Here is a 19947-nt window from a genome sequence, read left to right as displayed (position 1 = left end):
CTTCACGCATTATGCAAGCTGCCCCTTCAATTCGTGCTCAACTTCTGCACGTGGATTTATCACAGTTTTCAGGAAACAGGATGTACATTGAAAAACGTCAAGTATGAGACGTTTACTTTTTCAGAAATACAAATAAGACTGAAAGATACCAGTTAATTTGATTACACAGACCACATAATGATCAAATCATTAGTCACAAGAGAAAGACCAAGAATGACTAATGACATATTATACAACTTGCTAAGTACTATCCCTTTGACTATAAAAATACGGGGCACAGAAGTAATTTTTTTTTTAGATCAGCCACGTTGCAGTCAGTAGGCAGAGTGAGTCATCACCCAACTCTTGAAACTGCCGCTTTTCTAAAGCCTCCTACTTGCCCCCCACGCTGTTTAGGGAACTCTGTACTGGCAGTCAGCAATGTTACTATTAGTTTATAAGCCTTACCGAAGCATCTGTAAAAGCACACAAAAATCCACCGGTTTTCTGTATCATAAATCTAAACGGTTCGGTCCTCCCTGCGGGTAATTCACGGAAGGCTGACAGCCGAAGAAGCCCGCCACCAGCCGAGCACAGCCTCCCGCACCCGGGCGGCGCGGTGCCTGCCCGCCGCTCCACAGGCGGCCAAACCGGGCAGAGGGCAGCGGGCCCGCGGCCGCACACGCCAGGCCAGGGCCCCAGCCAGCGGCCCAAACACCCAGTTCCCATTTTAGCTTTACAGCACACGTTTTCTGAGCCCGATTACCAAACCAAAGCCTACCTCTATCCTTAAGCCACCGCTTTCTGGAACTGGCAACCGGGTTTATAAACACACCGCGCTATCGTGACGTTACTTTTACACACACACGTATATGAAAAGCTTGTTGGCACCAGCGCTGTTATCAACGTTCGCACCGGCCGTATGACCGTTTCCTTCGCCAACAAGCCGGCCAAGCCAGCCGCCGGCGGGCCGCTCCGGCCGGGCACTGCGGTAGCCGGCCGGCATCGGGAGGGAAGCTGCCTCTCCCAAGGCACCTGCTCCGCCGAAGGCCGCCGCTCCGGCCGCCTCTCCTCCAGCTGTTTTCATAGTGCCTGGAGCTACTCAAGAAAAGCGCTAAGTCCCTTTTCCCACAGGAGATGCCCGGGACTCAGGGGAGCCAGCGGTACCTGTCCCCACGGCTCCCGGCTGGGAGGCGGCGCCGGGCCCCCAGCGCCGCAGCCGAACTTCCGCAGCCTGAGGAGAGGCCGGGCCGCCGCCCGCAGCCGGCCGGGCAAAGGGCATCCTTCCTCCCGCCGGGGCGGGCCACCTCGTCCCGCCGGCGCCGCTCCTCCCTCACACCCCCTGCAGACACCGGCGACCGCCCGGGCAGAGGGGGCTCACCCGCGCCGTGCCCCCGGCCGCGGGGCCGCCCCCCGGCCCGGCGCCCCCGCGGGCCGCCGCAGCGCGGAGCACTCTACCTTCAAACGCCCTTCAGGGCGCGGACACCGCCCCCGGCCCCGGGGGCCCCACTCCGGCGGGAGAGGCGACCCCCAAGGGCCCGGCGCGGCGCCGCTCGGGCCGCAGCCGCCGGCCTCCAGGAGCGCCCCCCTGGCGGCGCCACGCGCCCGCCCCGCCCGCCCCGTCGGCGCCCGCTCGGCCCCCTCACCCCGGGGCCGCTGCCGCCGCAGTGCGGAGGGACCGAGCCAGCTCCCGGCGGAGCAGAGCGGGGCGCCGCGGAGCGCAGCGGGCCGGGCCGGGGGGCGCCGCCACCGTCCGGCGAGAGGGAACAAAGCGCCTTTGTGCGCCGGGGCCGGGCCCGCGCGTGCGGCGGCCGCAGACCCCCCCCTCTCTCCCCACCCCTCACCGCCGCCTCGCCGGCCGCGCCGCTGCACTCACGGGCCTTCCCAGGCTCATCGGGGGCTGCGCTGCTCACACGGCCGGGCCCCGCTGCCCCGCCACCGCCTCCAGCCCGGCGCCCGACCGCCTCGCTGCAGTTGCCGCTGCCGCAGCCGCCGCCATGTAACCCGGCGCGGAGGGCAGGGAGGGGCGGTGCCAGCGGCGGCTCCGCCTCCGCCTCCGAGAGGCGGGGCGGGGCGGCGCGGGCCGGGGGGCGGCCGCGGCGGGCGGGCTGACGGGCAGCGCCGGCCGGGCGGGCCGGTGGCCGCTCACCGCGCGGAACGTTGCCGATGGCTGCGACGCCCTCCCGAGCCGAGGGAGCGGCTGAACTTCTCCCCAGCGGGCTGGGCCCGGGGCCGAGGCGGGACACCCCCTCGCCGAGCGCTCGCTTCGCAGCCTAGCCTCCCTCCGCGGAACGCGGCTGTCGGCAGCCCGTGTGCCCGGGGAGCTTCGCGGAGCCTTAGAGCTCACTTGAGTCAAACCCGTCGAAGGAGCGGGCCTAGCGGAGCGAGGCGCGGCCGCTGCGCACTGCCGCCGAGCTCGGCTCGAACTGGAGGCCTGCGGGCACAGACGGTGGGCCTCCAGCGCTGATTAACCCGCAAGGCTTCGATTACAATTTTTGCTTCCTGCTCCCGAGTGATCGCCGCCGCCTGACGGCTGCCCTCGGGCCATGCTGCCTTTGAGAGCTGCCTGTGACCCGGGCCCTGGCAGTGCCTGACTCGCCAGGGCCCGGGGCTTGGCTTCCTACCCTTTCCCTCGGCCGCAACGGAGCCGAAAGGAGCCCCGCAGGCGGCAAGGGGACCGGGAGGCTGGTGCTGTGCAGCGGGGGGGGTGCGGGGAGGAGGGCCGCACCGGGTCTCCCTTCGAGGGCTGCAGGAGGAAGGGGAGAAGGGAGACAGCGAGGCCCGGGGGGGTCATGAGGCTCGGGGGGGGAGGGGGCGGTGAGGCCCAGGGGGGCAGCAAGGCCCAGGGAGGGCGGCGAGGCCCCCCCACCGTGGGAGCGCTGCTCCTGTGGGTGCTGGTGCCTGGGGTGGGAGCAGTGGTGGTGTGGCTCTGTGGGCCCGGGTCAGCCATCCCAGCTCCAAAACATCCCTCACAGCATAGAAACAACAGCATGGCTAGAAGGCAGCTGGGGGGAGTGGGGGAGGCAGGCTTTCCTTCTCCAAAGGGGACATTCTGGCTCAGGTGTTCTGTGGTCTTAGTGTCATGGGGGGACATGGACGATCCCCCCACAAGCATCTACAAAGTGCTTGCCATTGCTGTCACCCCTATGGGTGCCAGAAATGGTTTCGCTCTCGCTATTGCATCTCCCTAAACAGACATAGGCAGAGATACTAAGTCTACTTTTCCCTGAAAATCACAACTAATACAAGACAATAAAGCAAAATAATTAAAACATTATTTTTTTTCCCCATGAGATTTTTAAAAGCAGCTGTAGTTGGGAGAGAGAGGCATGGAAACACTAGGCCTGTAGGTATCAGGAGCCTTACGCTTCCACCAACACTGTTTTGGAGCAACTCTCAAGACAGGGTGCGGTTTGCCTAGGTCCGTTGCATGCCTTCTCCGTGCAGGATGACTCAGAAGAAGATAAAACATTTGATGCTTATTTTTACTGCTTAAACAGAGGTTATTTATACTAGATAGAAGTTACTCACATTGCATAGGGCCGTACAGCTCACTCTGCTGCCACCTGGGCAGAAGCATCCAATTTACCTTTGCACTTTTAAATTGTAATTTAATTTTCCTAATAAACAAGTCATGCGTCAACGTCCAAGGAGCTCCCTACCCAGCTTCTCTAAAGTTATTTAAAACAACTTTTAAACCCCCTTTCAATTATGAAGCCAAGCATTATCTTTTAATGTAGTCAGATGCATTGCTAACTCTGACATTGCCCCCACTGGCAGGAGAGGCAGCTTGGCCATTTGATAATACAACACTGTACTAATAGCACATGTACGAATGTCAGTAACTGAACTGACACTTTACATTACAATATTTGCTAATTTATGGGCAGCTAACCATGCTGCCAACAGTGGAGAAAAGTCAGAAACAAAGTTGCAGTTCTTCTGCCCACCCAGCAAAACAGAGCTGGAAGATTATAGCGCTGGCTGCTCCAGAAGGCCTGTATTTAAATACAGTCTATAAAAAAACTGCAGGAGTGCATATTTGGAAGAGGTGATGTTAGGACGGCAACCAGAGCCAAGCCACAGAGGAGTGTTTACTTGCACTAAAGGGAGAGATTTGGGACTCAGAAAAGGCAGGAGCAGCAGTGGTTGTATGTCTAAACCCAGAGCTATTTAGTCAATTAAAGAATCCTTGCACCCATACAAAGTATTTTCACTGTGAGAGACAAAAGTGCAAGCTGATCCTAGGGGACTGTAGCAAGGAAAAATTTATATTACAGCCCTAGAAGCATCTGGAGAGTCCATCATCATACTGTGTCTATAGGGAATATTTGCTAATTCTCACACTGCCATTTCAGTCAGGTGGAGAAGTTGCACATCCACGGAGTTTGCTCTGCAGCAGCCCAAACTATTCGAAAAACAGTTTAGCAAACACAGAGGAGACTTGCAGTAAATGGCAAGCTTCCTGCCTGTAAGGAAGCACACACTCACTCGTAAAACTCACATAGTGCAGAAGTACCACCATTTTTCTGGGTTCCTTATTAATAAATCAAGAGCTACTTTCTTTTTTCTTCTTTTTTTTCCCCTCCAAATTCTTTTCTGCCATTCTAAAAGCATAGTCTGTGGTAGGATCTAGTGAATGAGATCCTTCAATCTGGAGGAAAATCATGCAACAAGAAAGAGCATGCTGCAGGAATGTTACTTGTCCTCAGCTTCACTGTTTATAGAATTACAATGCATGTAAGAAAGAGTTGCTCAGAATTTAATTGTGTGTCACATGGCAATTTATAGCTATCTAATCCAGCAAATTGCTAATCTGTTCTCAGGTTTTTAATATCCTATTGATTAGGCTATAAATTACTGTGTCAAATTTTTTCCCAGTTCCCCACAAGAATGCAATTACTAGCATGTAGATGATACGCTATATGAAACCATCCCATTCTAAAACATTTGCAGATGTTAACTGTCAGCAAAATGCAAACTAAGAAAAGAACTGGACTTTGAAGGTCATAAAGCCCAGCAATTAAAAAATAATTAGAACTGAAGCAATGATTCATTTCTTATATCCAAGTTCAAAAAGATCAAACAGTAAATTCCAATGTAATATTTCAGTCCTGTGTGCGAATCGTTACTCGTGGCATAAAAGGGAATTAAGTGTCCACACCCATTGTGATTGGCAAGGGAAGAAAGATTTGGAGACGGTTTGAAAAGGTTGCCCAAGGTGACTTGGCAGCTCCACGCTTTTGTCTCAGTTTCATTGCTTTGCAGGGCTTTTCTGTGGGAAATCTTTGTTTTCTGGCTTTATGCAGCTCACCCTAATGAGTCCAGGTATTTTCAGAAGAGGCTCAGTTTAAGCATGTACCTCATACCCAGCAGCCTCCACCCCCAGTGAAGATTAAAGTATCTAAGGTGATACCTGGTTCTTGCCCTGTCCCGCAGTATCAGTCCCCTGGGCAGCTGAATGTGCTAAGACACACGGGGAAGATGCTGACAGCAGATGGTACCCAGGGCACCCACCTGACTGCTCCTGCTTGACTTACACAGCCTCCCAAGGAAGGGAAGTGTATCCTAGGATACATTTTTGAGGGCTGACCACGCTTCTTACCAAAGTCTCAGATTAATTTTGCGCAGGGATAGGGATGACTTTAGAGCGACAATCCAACTTATTAAAAGGGGATGGGGAGAGGTTCAAGAAACACTTGGTTTCTGCTGCCTCCTTGGCCTGCCTCTGCTTACCTGTGTTCTGCAGAGTGATCTGGGCCCTGAAGTACAGTTTGGTTTCCCTAGCACAGTTCGCAAGCATTTTTAATAGTTTGTTTGGGTCTCCTTTAACTGCCACCTTCTCCAATTAGCCTAGTTCTCTGCAGGTGTTAAGCAAAGCCTTTACAAATCCCTTGGTCTTCCAGCTTACAGTTTCATAGTGCTGACAGTCAGCACAAACAGTGCAGATAAATTTGAGTTTCACTGACAACCTGACAGCTCAGGTAGCTTCACTTCTTGGGCACCTCCATTTCCTGGTAAAGGCCAGACTACACCTTCCATACTGGATGTAGGAGTTTTTTATTTGTTCTTTTTTAACACAAAACATTTTGCTAATGAATGCTCTCTGGGCTTGCAGACTTTATAAAGTTTTCGTAATAGATCTTAAAGTATACTTCATGCCAGCATTATTAGCGGGTAACCACATGGAAGTTGCTATCGTAAAAACTTTGAAGAAATTTTTGTGTCAAAATCCTATTTTAGTTAAAGTTTACTTAGCAGGAGCCAAAGCTGCCTGGGCACAGACAGCATGCCATCACCTCATTTGCACTCACTTGGTGGAATGGGCTTTGCTAGAGCAAGCTTTGTATCGTCTACATTCTGATCAGGAAAGAAGCTATAATAATATTAGGGGACTTAGAAGAAAGGAAAAAGGTAAACCCTAAGATCTTTATCCCTGTGTGAAACAATAGATAGACTGGAATAGTACAGACGATTAACAGAGATCAATTCAGACCAAAGGCAGCAAAGTACAAAGGGCAAATGAAGGTGGAGAAAGAAAGTCACAGAAGATGTTCAACTTTGAGGTTAGAACTAAATGGGTTCTGTGACATACTTTGGAAATTCTGTGAATCTGCAGGAAAGAAAGTCATTAAATGCTTAAAACAGAACAAGTCATTCTTCCCCCTTGGTAGATCATCAGCAATCTAGGACACTTCGGTATAGCTAGCTGCATGCAGGCTCCCTGCTTAATATCATACATTTTTATTAAGTCAGGTAATTCCATTGCCTACTTTTTCTATGTCTTAAGCAACACTTAGCACAGGGGACAGAGCAGCTCAAAGTTGTGGTAATACTGGGAGAAGAGGAAAGCTTAGAAAACTTGCCTTGTAGCTGGTCATCACTGAAATCATCAGCCCTCTGTGTGTGAAATTCACTTGTAGGGCTGGAGCTCTCCTAGATTTCTCAGCTTTTCATTAATTCCTCGTTTAGTTAACCTTGCATAGAGATAGCTATCAGTATTTCATGCACAGAATAGCAAATGTAGAAAAATTTACCAAGGTGGGTAATTAAGGCAGTATGTATTAGGTTTAATCACCTTTTAAAGGATGACTAGCACCAACATTTTCACACTTGGATGCTCCAAGTGACCTGAGTTGCTTCTAACTTCCCAGCGCGTGATGTGTGCTGGAGCCAGGCTGCAGATCCAGTCAGTGGATGAATCTACAGCTGAAAAACATTCTACAGAAAGGAGCAGGGCTGTTGTGACAAGGCAAAGTGTAGGATGAAGTGGAAACAAGAAGCACCAAATGTTTTTTTCCCAGCACTTCAGGTACGAGACGATTCCATGTGCAACAGTTCTCTCCTGTTTGGACCTGCAGGAAGGCACCGCTCTCATCCCCACCTCAAAACCTCAAGTGAAGTAGTCAGGAGAACGTGCCTGCCCACTAAAGTGGCATCAGAGCAATTGTCTAAGGCATCTCCATGCTAGTTATTGCACTGGCTGCAGTGCTGCTAGAGTTGTAAGGCAGCATATTACTGTACAGATATTATTGAAATACCTGTAATACCTTGAGTACTCCAATGTAGGGAGATGCCCTGGAAGCAGGGTGGGGTGCTCTCAGCAAAAAATGCATTTGGTTTTGGGTCCCTACTGGAAAATATGTCAGCTCTTGAGCAGAAGTTATAAAGGCCTGATGATGAATTTATGTAGACCAATTACAGGGTTTTGTAGAACTGTTGCATTTAATTGCAGAACCATACATACTGCTATTAGAACTGTTATTGTTCATTCCTATAAAACAGTAAACTTTCCTACATGCAGCATTTTGATTGCTATTGCATTACAGAGATAAAGCCTCTGCTGTGCAATTGTAAATACAGCTGGTGCTGCAGAGCTTGTCATTTACAGAGAAAAAAAAATTGGTCTAACATTTGCTAACATTTTCACCAACACCAGAATCCTCCTGAAATACATTTACAGGGGGCAAAGCTCAATACAAATACACGGGCATCAGCTAATACACTACTGCAGCAACCTGAGGCTACACAACTCTTACGTATCGAAGAGCAACAAATGTTATCTACAAGCTTACAGGGGGAGAAGGGAGGTACATTGAGCTGAGCATTTCAAACACTTTCAAATATTATTTTTCAATAAACCACATAGGAATGGCATGGCTAGAAGTGAATCTTCATTAGCCATCAAGAAGATGATCTATTGCTGCCACAAGAAACTTGGAAAAGCAATATTAATTGGTCAAGAGCGGAAGAGTCTCAGACCTCTACTGCTACTTAGATTTGTACCCTGTAGAGGCCTTTATGAGTGGGACATGAACTCCAGTCCCACCTAGACCACCTGCAGCACTTTGGAACTTCTTATGGTGGTTTGTGAGAACAAGATGGAGCAAGCTTGATTGGGAAATGCATTAAAAAAATCAAGTCTTTGTTACTCCTCAGGCAAAGGCCATCCTCCATTCACTTTGGCCTGCACACAGCGGTCTCCAGCATGCCCACAGCTCATGGATGCAGCTGTTTCACAAGCAAGCAGCGTATTGAATGGCTAAAGAGAAAAAGGCAAGGAGCACAGTGCCAGCAGGGTCAAGGCAGGCCAGTGGGAAACTGATGTGAGTGCTGTTGCTCAGGGAGCATTTCGTCTGTGGCCAACATGCTTTTTCAGGATTCCCAAAATAGCACTTATCATAAACAGCAGATTGACTGGGAAGCATGCTGCTTCACTTAATGCCTCCTACTGTCCCTGCAGACTCCTACCCCAGCCAGTCTCCAGAGGCTAAAGAGATGGAAAACCTAAGAAATGCGAAAAAATGGAAACTTTTTATAGAACATCCACCATCAAATTATACAGCAAATATTCAGCATCACAAAAGCTACATTGAGTCATTTCTGTTGTATCTTCAGGCATCAAAACACAAAGTTTTTATTTTGCTAAGAAATCAATTTTGGAACCATCTCTTCTCCCTTAATACTCTGTAACTTTTTCTCGGCGCGTGTTGTACTATCTATTTCTAAAGATTTCCACTACAAATACATGGGACTATTCAATTCCCCATATTCCCCAACTCCATTATATCTTAGCTTTTGTTAAGATTTTCTAGGATGTTTCAGGTTTTCTCAACAGTTTTGAGACACTTGCTGGGAGGGAACACATTTCCAAGCTATTTTAGTTTTCTTATGAAAACCAGGTTTTGCCTATGTGCAAGAATCAGCAGACATTTTATAAATAGCTTTGGACAGCTGACAGGGTATGATGCAAGACCTCAGGCCACTCCACAGAGGGCAACTGTCTGAAATGCTCAGGAAAGAGGGACTTGGACCATTGACTACTACACAGGGGTGAAAAAAAAATAATAAATGATAGATGCACAGAAGCATCATTTACTACAGAGGATATCAGGCTTATGAAACACAAGATCTCAGTCTTATTACAGCTCAAGCAAAAAGTCTATTTGCTTGCAACTACACTACAATGAAAAACAGTAGAATTGAATTCTCCTTTGAAGAAGAAAAACTGACCAGAACTGTCTGAACTTGCTTTGTCTTTTACTCTTGAGGATGAGATTTCCCCTCCTAACACACTGTAAATGCCAACACACATATTGGAGATTCTCCAGACTTCAACTGGTGCCAAACACTGGGATCATCTTCTTACCCTGGCATTTCCCATCAGCTTCAGCAAAGGCTTTTCCAACTCAAACTGCTTTAAATGGGCTCCAATAATAGCTGCTTAGAGGTTAATCTGTGTCTATTCATCTGATCCTAAGAACTGTTCCTCTTTGCAATAGTAATACGGAATGGAGCATCCGCTCCCTGTCTCATCAGCTCTATCAGCTTCCATGAAGATAAAGCACAGTAATTTAACCCCAAATAAATGCTTAGTTTGGAATAGGGGCAAATCTCAGCATTCTTAAGTCCCTGGAAAAACTCTCAACAGATTTAACTTCAACGCAGTGACTCCAGCCTTCTCCCTCACTACCAAGTTGGCTCCTCTTCCTAACAGCAGCAAGCACCCCTCAGCCCACTCCTTACCACACTTTCACACTGCTGATGACTGAGCAGCATGCTATACATGGAAGACTACAAGTATTAGTGAGAAGTAGGTAGCGTACCTCCCCAGCAGATGTGCATTTTGAGTCATTCAGTCCAGAAAGTGATGCGTTTGTCCTCTGCATTCCCATGTTGCAGTTAGGTCTTGTGCGGCGCTAGAAGAGCTGGCCTTGAAGCAGCCACGGAGCAGTCTCCTTTCTGCACTGGGCACTAGAAGTGTGTGAGTGTGTAAGCACACAACACATCTGCATAAGGGCGTTGTGATAAGCACCCACAGTGCTTTCTCCCACAGCCCCAGCATCAGGGAGGCTAGCCTGAGACTCCTGCTGAGATCTAACAACAGAGAATGAAATAGTTGATCCATCTCACAGCCATACCTCAGAGGCACCCTGCTTTCAGGGGTGGATGGTTTCTACTCTTCATTTGTAAGCTATCTGTTCCAATGACAGATAGAAGAGCCTAGAAGCACCTATGAAAGGAGTAAATAATACATGACACGTTTTTTGAGCTTTTGTACCGAGGAACTGATTTTACCCATGATCTACATTTCTGTAAGTCTAAAGAACTTGATTTTTTTTCCCCATTAAAGACATTAAATATGACTGAATCTTTTGTTATTTTGGAAATGTAAAATCTATTACCTCTGCTAGAGGTACAACAGTGCTGAAACTGGGCCATCCCAAACTTTTTCAGACAAAGGCTATGCAAACGGAAATGGAATACATATGTCCGTTTATACACTGCAGGATGTAAAAGCAAATTCACGTGTTAGGGGTTGTTCACACATTGCATGTGAGCAGGAGAGAAGGGTACAAGAGAAGGCAGACAAGGCTGTCAGCCTTTGCAGAGCTCAGTGAGAGCTCCAGTGCATGAGATCTAACTGTCCTTAATGACCACAAGCATAAACCCCCCATAATTGTAAACCCAGACTTCGTTCTTTTCTGCGTTTGGAAGATCTCATATATCTTTTTTGCTTCTTGACCTACAAGGAAGAGTACAAGATAGCCTCCTCTACAGAGACGTGTTTTTGTACAGGGCTCATGCAAGCTGCTTCTCAGAAATACCCCCATAGGATACCCTGGTGCTGAGGAATCACTGAGAAGCTGTCCTAAACCCAGAAAGTTATCTCGTATATGTAAACATTTCACTGTATAGTTATGCCTAGAGGTTCTTTCATGATCTGAATAGCGAGGTTTACTTTGCAAGTGAGCTGGAATTAAGAAAGATAAAGAGGTAGAGAAACCTGCTTTTTAGTGCATCAGCATTCTCTTATCTCTAGCATATCTCTAAACAGTTTTCAATCACATTCAGTCAAAAACTGTTAAATGAAAACTGAAGAGATACAATATACATCTGAAGTTATATTCTGTGACAGAGGAAAGGTATTGCTCCCTCATTCTTTGGGTCTTGTGAATGACTGGAGAACCATTGAAGCCTCAGTTAAAATAAAATCAATTCTGATAAATCTATTTTAGTAAACACAAAAAGTTGCTAACCATTATCTCAATTTTCTTATTGTTTTATCTGGACACTCCCAAAACAAAAGCAATCAAGATGATTCAAAGAAGAGGAGTTTCAACCTTTGGACCAGCTCTAATTGCAATACTTAGTTCTCATGATTGCTGCAATTCAACAGACTCCAACATGATCAGAGTGCTCATGTGTGCTCCCGACCTACTCCACATGGCTCCTGTCCATAATCTGCTGTCCCCCATGGCTAACAGCACCACAAACCAGCTGGAAGATCTTCTGTTCCCTTGCGTCCATTATCACAGAAGTTAGGTGCACAAATGCATTCACTTGTGCTCAGTAGTGGGAGACTATTTGTGACAAGGTCAGGCTGCGCAGTGGAAGATCTTGCTTCGCCACATAAAGCAATGAAGAACCAGGCTTCAGCCCCCCGACAACAGCAGGCAAGCTCCTCCTGGTAGCCTGTATCTTGACATGGTGGCCCAGAAGGGTAAGACTGCAGCTCACAAACCTCTCAGCTTTTCCTTGCTGTTAACTTTTCCAGGACAGACAGCCTCTCTAGCTACAAACTATCTTGGGAAAGGTATACCCCTGAAATCAAGGATGGACATGAGCCTCAGCCCTTGCTTTCAGAATCAAACCATCCTGCCGGGGCTGAACTAGGAGTCTCGTTACCGCTGCCCAGACCATCCTGCTCCAAGGGCAGCTCCAAGGAGGACTTAACACTCTCAAGCCTGTCTGTCAGAGATGCTTCACAAAGACTTTACAAGACAGTGCAATATTAATCCAAACCAAGGCGGTGATTTTCCCCTCCACCCAGTAAAGGTTTTGAGATGTCAGCTGTTTATTTTTTCCTGACAGACTACCCAAACTAGTATTTCCACAGCTGCGTGAACTATCTAAATAGTTCCTAGAAGTACAGAGTAAAGTGACATTATTACGGTTTGTGATAATATCCCTGTTTAAATATTTAAGGCAATTAATTTGCTTGTAGCAAAAATGATTCAAGGGCTATATGTACAATTTGCAATCAAAGCACTATCCTGTACTCTTTGTTTATCATCCTAGGTCTAATGATATTTATTAGTAAAAAATACAGATGTAGTCATTGCTGGGCAGCGCTAAATCAGTGGCAAGGCTTGACAGGCTATTGTCAAGTAGGAAAACTTCAACCAAGAACCTGTGGTACTGCCGAAATCAAGTGAAACCTCAGGGTAGCAATGGAAACTTTTGAACTTTTTCACACAGAGGAACAAGAAGCTTTATCTTCCTGATTGCTCTAATGTTTTAGATAGCAGGAGAACATGGAACTATGGGCCTTAATGTCAGGTAGTAAACTTCTCTGACCTTTGAAGGGAACTCCATGTGACATGACAATCACAGTAATCAGAACAAGCTCTATCTGCTCTGATACAGCTTTACTGCATGAGCAGATACTCCTTTTTGTCCTCACAAGTGCTCAGTACTCAGTGCTCCGCTTCATTCATTGCACAGGTAGTGCTAACCTCATTACCAGTAATTGGATACCAAGAAAAAATAAAATCAGTGTACTGCCCTATGTCTTATTCATCACATATTGCCCCAGTCTGAGGACAGAAACACCAGGGTTTAAGGGCTCTGCAGGTACCCATTCAATTAATTTCTACAATCTGTAAAAATGTCAGGGTATTATCACTTCCATTTTCCTGAACTAAGTCACAAAGATCAAGGTCACAGCAGCCCTTAATAGCAGCTGCACAATTTAAGATTTCTAGAACTGAATTTTGCAAGGGATTTGTATTTTATTCCACTGTTCAACTTTTCAACCCACTTTGAAAAGTGATTGGTATTTCTTGCACTAAGTGCAGATCCCCAAAGCTCTGAATTCTCATTTTTTGAAAGTTATTTTAGGCTTTGTCCAGGCTGCTCTGATTTTCCCCAGCACCAGAAGACCCCAAATAGCTGTGCTTGTACACCCCGAGTAGCTGTGTTTGCACACTCTACGTGCCAGCCACTCTGCTCCCTCTCAGCTGCTCGTCTAGTTTATCCAAGCCTCCTCCCATTTCCCAGTTTCTATTTTCTTTTCTCCTTTCCAATTAAAGCCTCGTTTTTACAAGCTTTTTCTCCCAACCTACTCCTTATAAATTTCAGTCCTTGTTTTTTCCGTGTGTGATTATGTAGCTACCTCCAACTTCTTAACTGGAGCCAACAGGGGCCACTAAAAGCAGTGCATGGGAGGAACAGTCCACTTAATTTCAATTAAGGTGCCCAAACCCAACAGAGCCTGCAGCAGCCCATGGATGCAGTCACAGGAAAATTTCTGTTTCAGAAGTTGGCTGGGCTGGAGCACACCCAGGACCAACAGACAGCACAGGAATTTATCTGCTGCCACATCTATCCAGTCTGCAAAACCTGAGGTCTCCAGTTCATAGCCATCAAGAGATTTTCCACAAAGATAAAACGTGCATCTTTGATTCTGGATTTCAAGAGTGCCCTCCTCTTCTTATACAGGCAAGAGCCTTTTAAAAACTTTTCTTGTTTGCCCGTTTTTAAGGAGGACAAAATCAAGGCTCTCCTCCACCCTGGTTCTTTTAAAATGACAAAATAGTTGAGCTGAACGATCTAGAAAAGTTCAGATTTAGAAATATACCTGGCACAAAAATGTTTCCATCCAAAGAATTAGCTGTCAGCAAAGTCATGGTCTATTGAAACTGAAGCAAGCACTGAGGCGAAGGCAATCCCAACGTGAGAGCTTTGCCTGAGCCACCGAGGGGCTGCGAGTGCCATGTTCTGCTGTGTTATGCCATTGTTCCCCACATGTACAGCCTCTCTCCATAACCGCTCCTCTGCCTCGGCAAAGGAACAGGCACATTCACATCTTCTCCTCCCCCAGCAGAAGGTACCCAGAAAGCCAACACAGGCTGCATCACCTCTCCAGGCAGCCTTCTGACACCCCTGGGGCTGCAAAGCTGCTAGCTGTCAGGGAAGGTGGTGGTGAAAGGGACTCCCTACCCAGGAACGCATTGAGGACTAAAGAAGGTGGACCAGAGAGCTTCTGAGAAAGACATGACCCTGTCAGTGTTTTCCCCGCGGGTCAGTGAGAGGTTGCTGGGGGGGCACGGGGAAGCCCCACAGCAGTACTTGCTGCTGGGATACAGAGGGCTCCGTGCAATCTGCTCTTCCCCTTTGCAAAGGTATTTTGGGAAAAGGCTTTCAGCAGTGGAAAGCAGGAGGCTGTTTTTTGTAAGAAAATATCCCACTCTCCAGGACAAAGTTTATTCCTGTTATTTTGCTCTGACGTGCAGTCACACAGCCTCTCCTACCACCCGACCCCTGCTGCTTGCCCTGCATCCTGGGCGCAGTCCCCGCAGCCCCTCGCTGCAGCTGCCATTACGGCGCTGTGGGGCAGCCGGCAGCGGGGTGGGCAGGAGACCTGGGGTTACAGGGACAGACCTCAGGAACCAGGGGAATGCAACACTGATGGAGATGAGGAGATAAGTGTTTAAATAATCTCCATCGTCAGTTTCTCCATAATCTCAGTTTTTGGCTGGTTGCAGGGACAGACAGAAACCACATGTAACAGTATGCAGGGGATGGGGACAACAGTGACATTAGCCCGACTTTCTGATGGTTACAGAGGCTGTAATTTCTTTTTATGTCCACTGTACCCTATGTGAAAAGCATTTTAAGGCCTGCCCAACCCCCCAGATCCTATTATGAAGAGCTAGATCTCACAAAGCTGTTTTCCAACATGTCAAATTCAGGTTTAGTGGCTCTGTTTGACAGTTTTACGAAGACAGCATTAACTTCCAACTGAGCATAAGCAACTGGGTCACTGCACACCAAGAGTGCATGGCTCTGCACCCCGATGCCTTGCCTGGGTTAGAGGTACTTCTCAGAGCCCCCATCTCCAGCCTCAGCAGAGTCTGTCCCACCCCTCCATCATTCAGCAACAGGCAGGTCAGCTCCCAGGACCTTTACCAAGCTATGGTCATGAGCAGAAGACCTCAAAGGGAGACAGCTATGTCCCACCACTCTTGTTCTCCTAGCATTAATGCCAAGCGCATCAGCGAGCCCACCCGCGCCCACGCCACAGCCACCTGTGGGACCTCTTGTGGGCTGGCCCCACACCAGCCACCGGGCACCCAGTGCTGCAGGGTGGCTGTCTCACCTGCAGCAGGTACACAAACTGCCTGGGGTCCTCCAGCACAGCGCTGGCAGCTGCGGCAGGCAGAATCTAGGAAATACATCCCCAAATCTGCCCTTGTGGTCTTTAAAACAAAGTTTTATTTATGCTGCTGATGGTGGCAAAAAGTAGCCCGAGTCCCCAGTCTACCTTCAGTTCTAATTTTCCATGTGCAAAGCTGAAGCTCTGAGGCTCCTCTCCCTCTGCAGAGCAAACACAGCATTTGCAGGAATAAAGCTCTGCTTATATAAGCTTCCACAAATGCCAAGTCTGACAGAGGAAAAACTTCTGGTAAAAAATTATTTTTTGTCTTTTCAAGAGATCTAATCTATCTTCTGTGCATTCCTGACCTTCAGAAAGTATTTTCATCTCACACATTAAGTATAACAATCCTCTTAACAGGGGAACATTTTGTTAGAGCTTTAAATTGGGTTACGTAAATTATTTGTAGTTCTGACAGCAGGTTTCTCTTCCGTCCACGAGGACAGTTGTTACGAGATTGCTACAAGGTTCATTCGCAATCACAGCAGATAATCATCTGAGGGAACTGTTTGAAATGAGATTTTATCTGGGGGATATGCTACAAGTTTATCAAGGCTTTTCATAAAAGCAGCATTGTTGCCAAAAAATTTGCAATACAGTAACCTGCATGAGAATTAAGAAACCCCTGATGTGAATTGTAAGTTGAGAAAAAAAAATATTTCCAACTCCCACAAACTTCAGGAGGAACAGAACACAGAGGGGAAAAAAGCCAACCTATGGTGGGACTGAGCATGTCTCAATCCACAAGTTTACTCTTGTTGACTACAGTGGGAATTGCAAACAGTCAGGATTGGCTCTTTGTTTCCACTAAGTACTTGCTCAGAAAAAAGCAGAGTGGAAAAATTATTCAAGAAGTAACAGCACTACTCTTAGCATTACATCAGAGCAGTCAATGACTTAGAAACACATTTTGCAGTACTCTTGTCACTCTTTCTTTTCCCCAGTCCCTAACCGGGCATGGGGTTAGACACAGATTTTGAATGGGAAGAATTCTCAGGCAGTAGAAGCCTCCCACATCCCTTTCTCTTGTCACTGGTAAGGCTGGTGAGGAAAAAAAAAACCTACTGATTTCTTCAGGAATGGGAAAAAAAGGGCATCATGTATAAATTGGGATTAATTTTTTAGGTTCTCAATTATATTTATGGGCCATTTAAAAAAAAACAACAAAGCAATAAAAGGGTATTTTATCCATATGGAAAGCATTTTGTTTGACTTTTAAGAACACTCATTTACTGAAACAAAATTTTAAAATGAAAAATTTCTTATCAAAATATGCAAATTTCATTTTAAAATCTTTGTAAGAGCTTTTCAGATTTTTTTTCTCCCTAAGTAACAAGGGCGGTGAGATAAAAATTTCATCCAATGCTAAATATGAGCAATCGAGTAAATCCAGTAAACCTGATTTCTACACTCTCTGGCTGGCATTAAGTTCTTCACAACAGTGGTCCAGAAACCAGTAAACTCAGCCATCCCCTCTGCAGCATGAAAGTACTTCAAGGAGTGACATTTTCAATGAACAAAAAGCAGTGGGTTTGTAAACCACACACACCCACACACAAACACAAGGACCACGCAAAAGGTGCTCAGCAGAGGAGAACCTTTACACACAAAATTTAACATCTGCTAACATTTCCACATCTGCCTAGGAATGCTTTACCTTGGTATTTTCAATCGTATTGAGCTCACTCAGGGTGTTTTATCTTTCCTTCACGTTCCCTCCCCTTCTTTGTTTGATGCCAAATATTTATTTTCAGCAGTCTATACAAAGTTGTCTCATGATTTTATTAGCAGTCCCTCATGTAATACTTTATCTACAGAGAATGCAATGCATTAGTGCTAGGTACAATGTTAGGTATTCCTCTGAACTATCTACAGACACTAGCTGACTAATATACAATGATTTTATTTATATAAAAGACAATGTATTATTATTTTGGTAATTCTCAAAGAGACAGATATGTTTTTAAGTGTTAGTTAGAAAGGCTGACCTTAATCCTTTATACTTCTGTCTCTCTAAACAAACAGATCTCACAGAATACACACAGATATTTAACTTACCATTACTGAAGCTATCTTTTGACTTCCTCAGTACCATTAATATTTAAGCAGAAAGAACAGACCAAACAATTATCCTAATGATACCACACCAGGACTAACAAAGTAATTTTAAAAAAGTCATCCAGAAGAAGAGAGAAGGTCGACCAGAAAACGCGAGTCAGGAATAGCTGTGCTCTGATGAGGAGGGGAAGGTTATGTTGCTGTGATATGAGTAGTTCACAGCTGTTACTCTAGTAATAATTCATCATATTAATATTTAAATGAGAGGAGGAGGAGGGCACAAGATTGTGTGTGACTCAATGGTCCCTCCCTGTCCTTAAGCAGAAAAATAGGCCACCAATACAGAAAGAGCATCAGGAGCTATAGAGTGGGAAGGTTTGTTTTCATTACCTCATGAATAAAAGTGGGCAAACTGGTCCCTGAAGAAGTCTAGAAATTATCCTGGTTTTACTCTTGCAAGTTAAACTCTGTTTCTACCCTCAGAAGCAGCCATTACCTAACGAACAAATCGATGCAGCAACCAGTGCTCTAGGTCTGTACGTGGTGTTTCTTGGATTTCAGAATATTTCCAGCAAGCTTCTACGCTTCCTGCAAAGAGCTGTCCGTGAGAGCCTTCCCTGGCAGTTCCTCACAGGGAACTGCTGCATCTCTGCTGTACTGTGCCATTTATCTACAGACACGTTGATAAGAACCATTTCTTTAATCAGGGCTTACCTCGGCTTGTTCTATTGGACCATCGGGGTCTCTGGCATGGGCAGGCTCTGGAGACCCGAGGAGGAGCTGGAGTGGCTGCTTGCAGGAGATGTTGCAAGGAGCAGAGCCTCAGCCCTAGGGAGCATGGGGGAGCTTCAGGAGGTAGAGCAGCAACACCCAGCAACAGCAGGCTCAGCACAAGGTGGAGGGCTGGAGGAAACAGCTGATGCAGGCATAACCCAGACAGATGTGGGTGGCATCCCTGGCAGGAGAGGCAGCCTGACAACACTTGGTTGCATACAGGGTTGCACAACTTTATCCAACAGTTCAATATAAACACACCTCTCACGTGCTAGTTTTTTGGGGGTTGGGATTTTCTTTTTAGTTCTGTACAGCTCCTCCTTATTAGCAGAAAGAGTGTTACTATGACACCCTGGCTGAGCATCGCCTTGTTGGCTATATAACTTTATAAAGATAATAAGCAACAATTTAATCAGAAATACAGACATAGGCTCCAGAAATGGCCATAAGGCTAAATAACAAATAGTTTGCAACAGAACAAATCCACAGAGAAGCATTCAGCTTAGTGCTTGGCATGAAAATACAAGGTACAAAAAGTACAACCACTCAAGGATGCCAAACTCATGCAGTAACATCAGTTCTCAGCATACCAAGGTAAATTCTTCATCAGAAGTTTTCTATTTTTTCCTACTCAAACAGAGACATCCCCTCCACTTCATTTCATTAGCCTAATCCTTCAAGATCAAGTTTGCAAACAGCCTGACAGTGTTGATATTATTTTTAGCTGACTGATACAGAGGTTTTATTTGCTGCATCCTGTACAACAGGATTTGTGTTTATTAATACACTGCAGAAAACACTACTCATCAGATCTTCTCCATATCTGTTGTCAGTGTCCCAGTAGAGTGACCATTTAAAATTGGTCTTCATAACTTGCTACAAAGGTTTGTACATAAAGCAAAATCAGACCCCTGGGCACACTGGAGGAATGGGGAGTTTTGATCTAGACTGCTTGCAAGGGTAGCTGATGAGGGTCTGCAGGAAGATACTGGCTTCTCTGTATTAGTAATTACACTAATGCAGGAGAGGTTAGGCTCTTCCTCCTTGGGTTTTGGTAGTGCTGGAAGAACAGATGAGCCACGCTGGCTTTAATCCCCAGCAGAGCCCTCCCTGCAGCTCTACCACTGCTGCCGCCTGATGGGTAGGACAGATAGAGGAGGCTGGAATTAGCCCCCTACCTCGTTAGCACTCCCAGCTGGGACTCACATGTTCCCAGTCACTTGCAGAGGCAGAAGCCATCCTCCAATTCCTTGAGCCTCTGTGTCAGCCTCTAGTGACAGCTCTGGCCCCAACAGGTATCACCCAATTACTGTGAGGTTGGAGATCATTTTCACTCCCAAAGCTGCAGCCTCACTAGTATCTCAGCAATTACAGAGCTCAGTCTTCAGCCAGCCTGGATGCTGAGCTGTGTCACT

At 46.7% G+C, this 19947-nt stretch overlaps 1 protein-coding gene across 3 annotated transcripts in view; it reads right to left on the bottom strand.

The window, feature by feature from the left end:
- Window positions 1-18711, bottom strand: part of MAPK6 (mitogen-activated protein kinase 6) — a 31567-nt gene extending 12856 nt beyond the window's left edge. The window contains exon 1 of one of the 3 annotated variants that reach the window (XM_027800142.2): window positions 18473-18711. The gene's annotated coding sequence lies outside the window, so the exon portion shown is untranslated. Of the gene's footprint in view, window positions 1-1855; window positions 2012-17758; window positions 17968-18472 lie in introns of those variants that run through there. The other 2 variants (XM_027800140.2, XM_055717253.1) reach the window with 2 other exon arrangements.
- Window positions 18712-19947: the final 1236 nt, after the last annotated feature.

Source organism: Falco cherrug, chromosome 7 (genome assembly GCF_023634085.1).
Source record: "Falco cherrug isolate bFalChe1 chromosome 7, bFalChe1.pri, whole genome shotgun sequence".
NCBI lineage: Eukaryota > Metazoa > Chordata > Aves > Falconiformes > Falconidae > Falco > Falco cherrug.
This window is presented reverse-complemented; position numbering and strand designations above follow the sequence as displayed.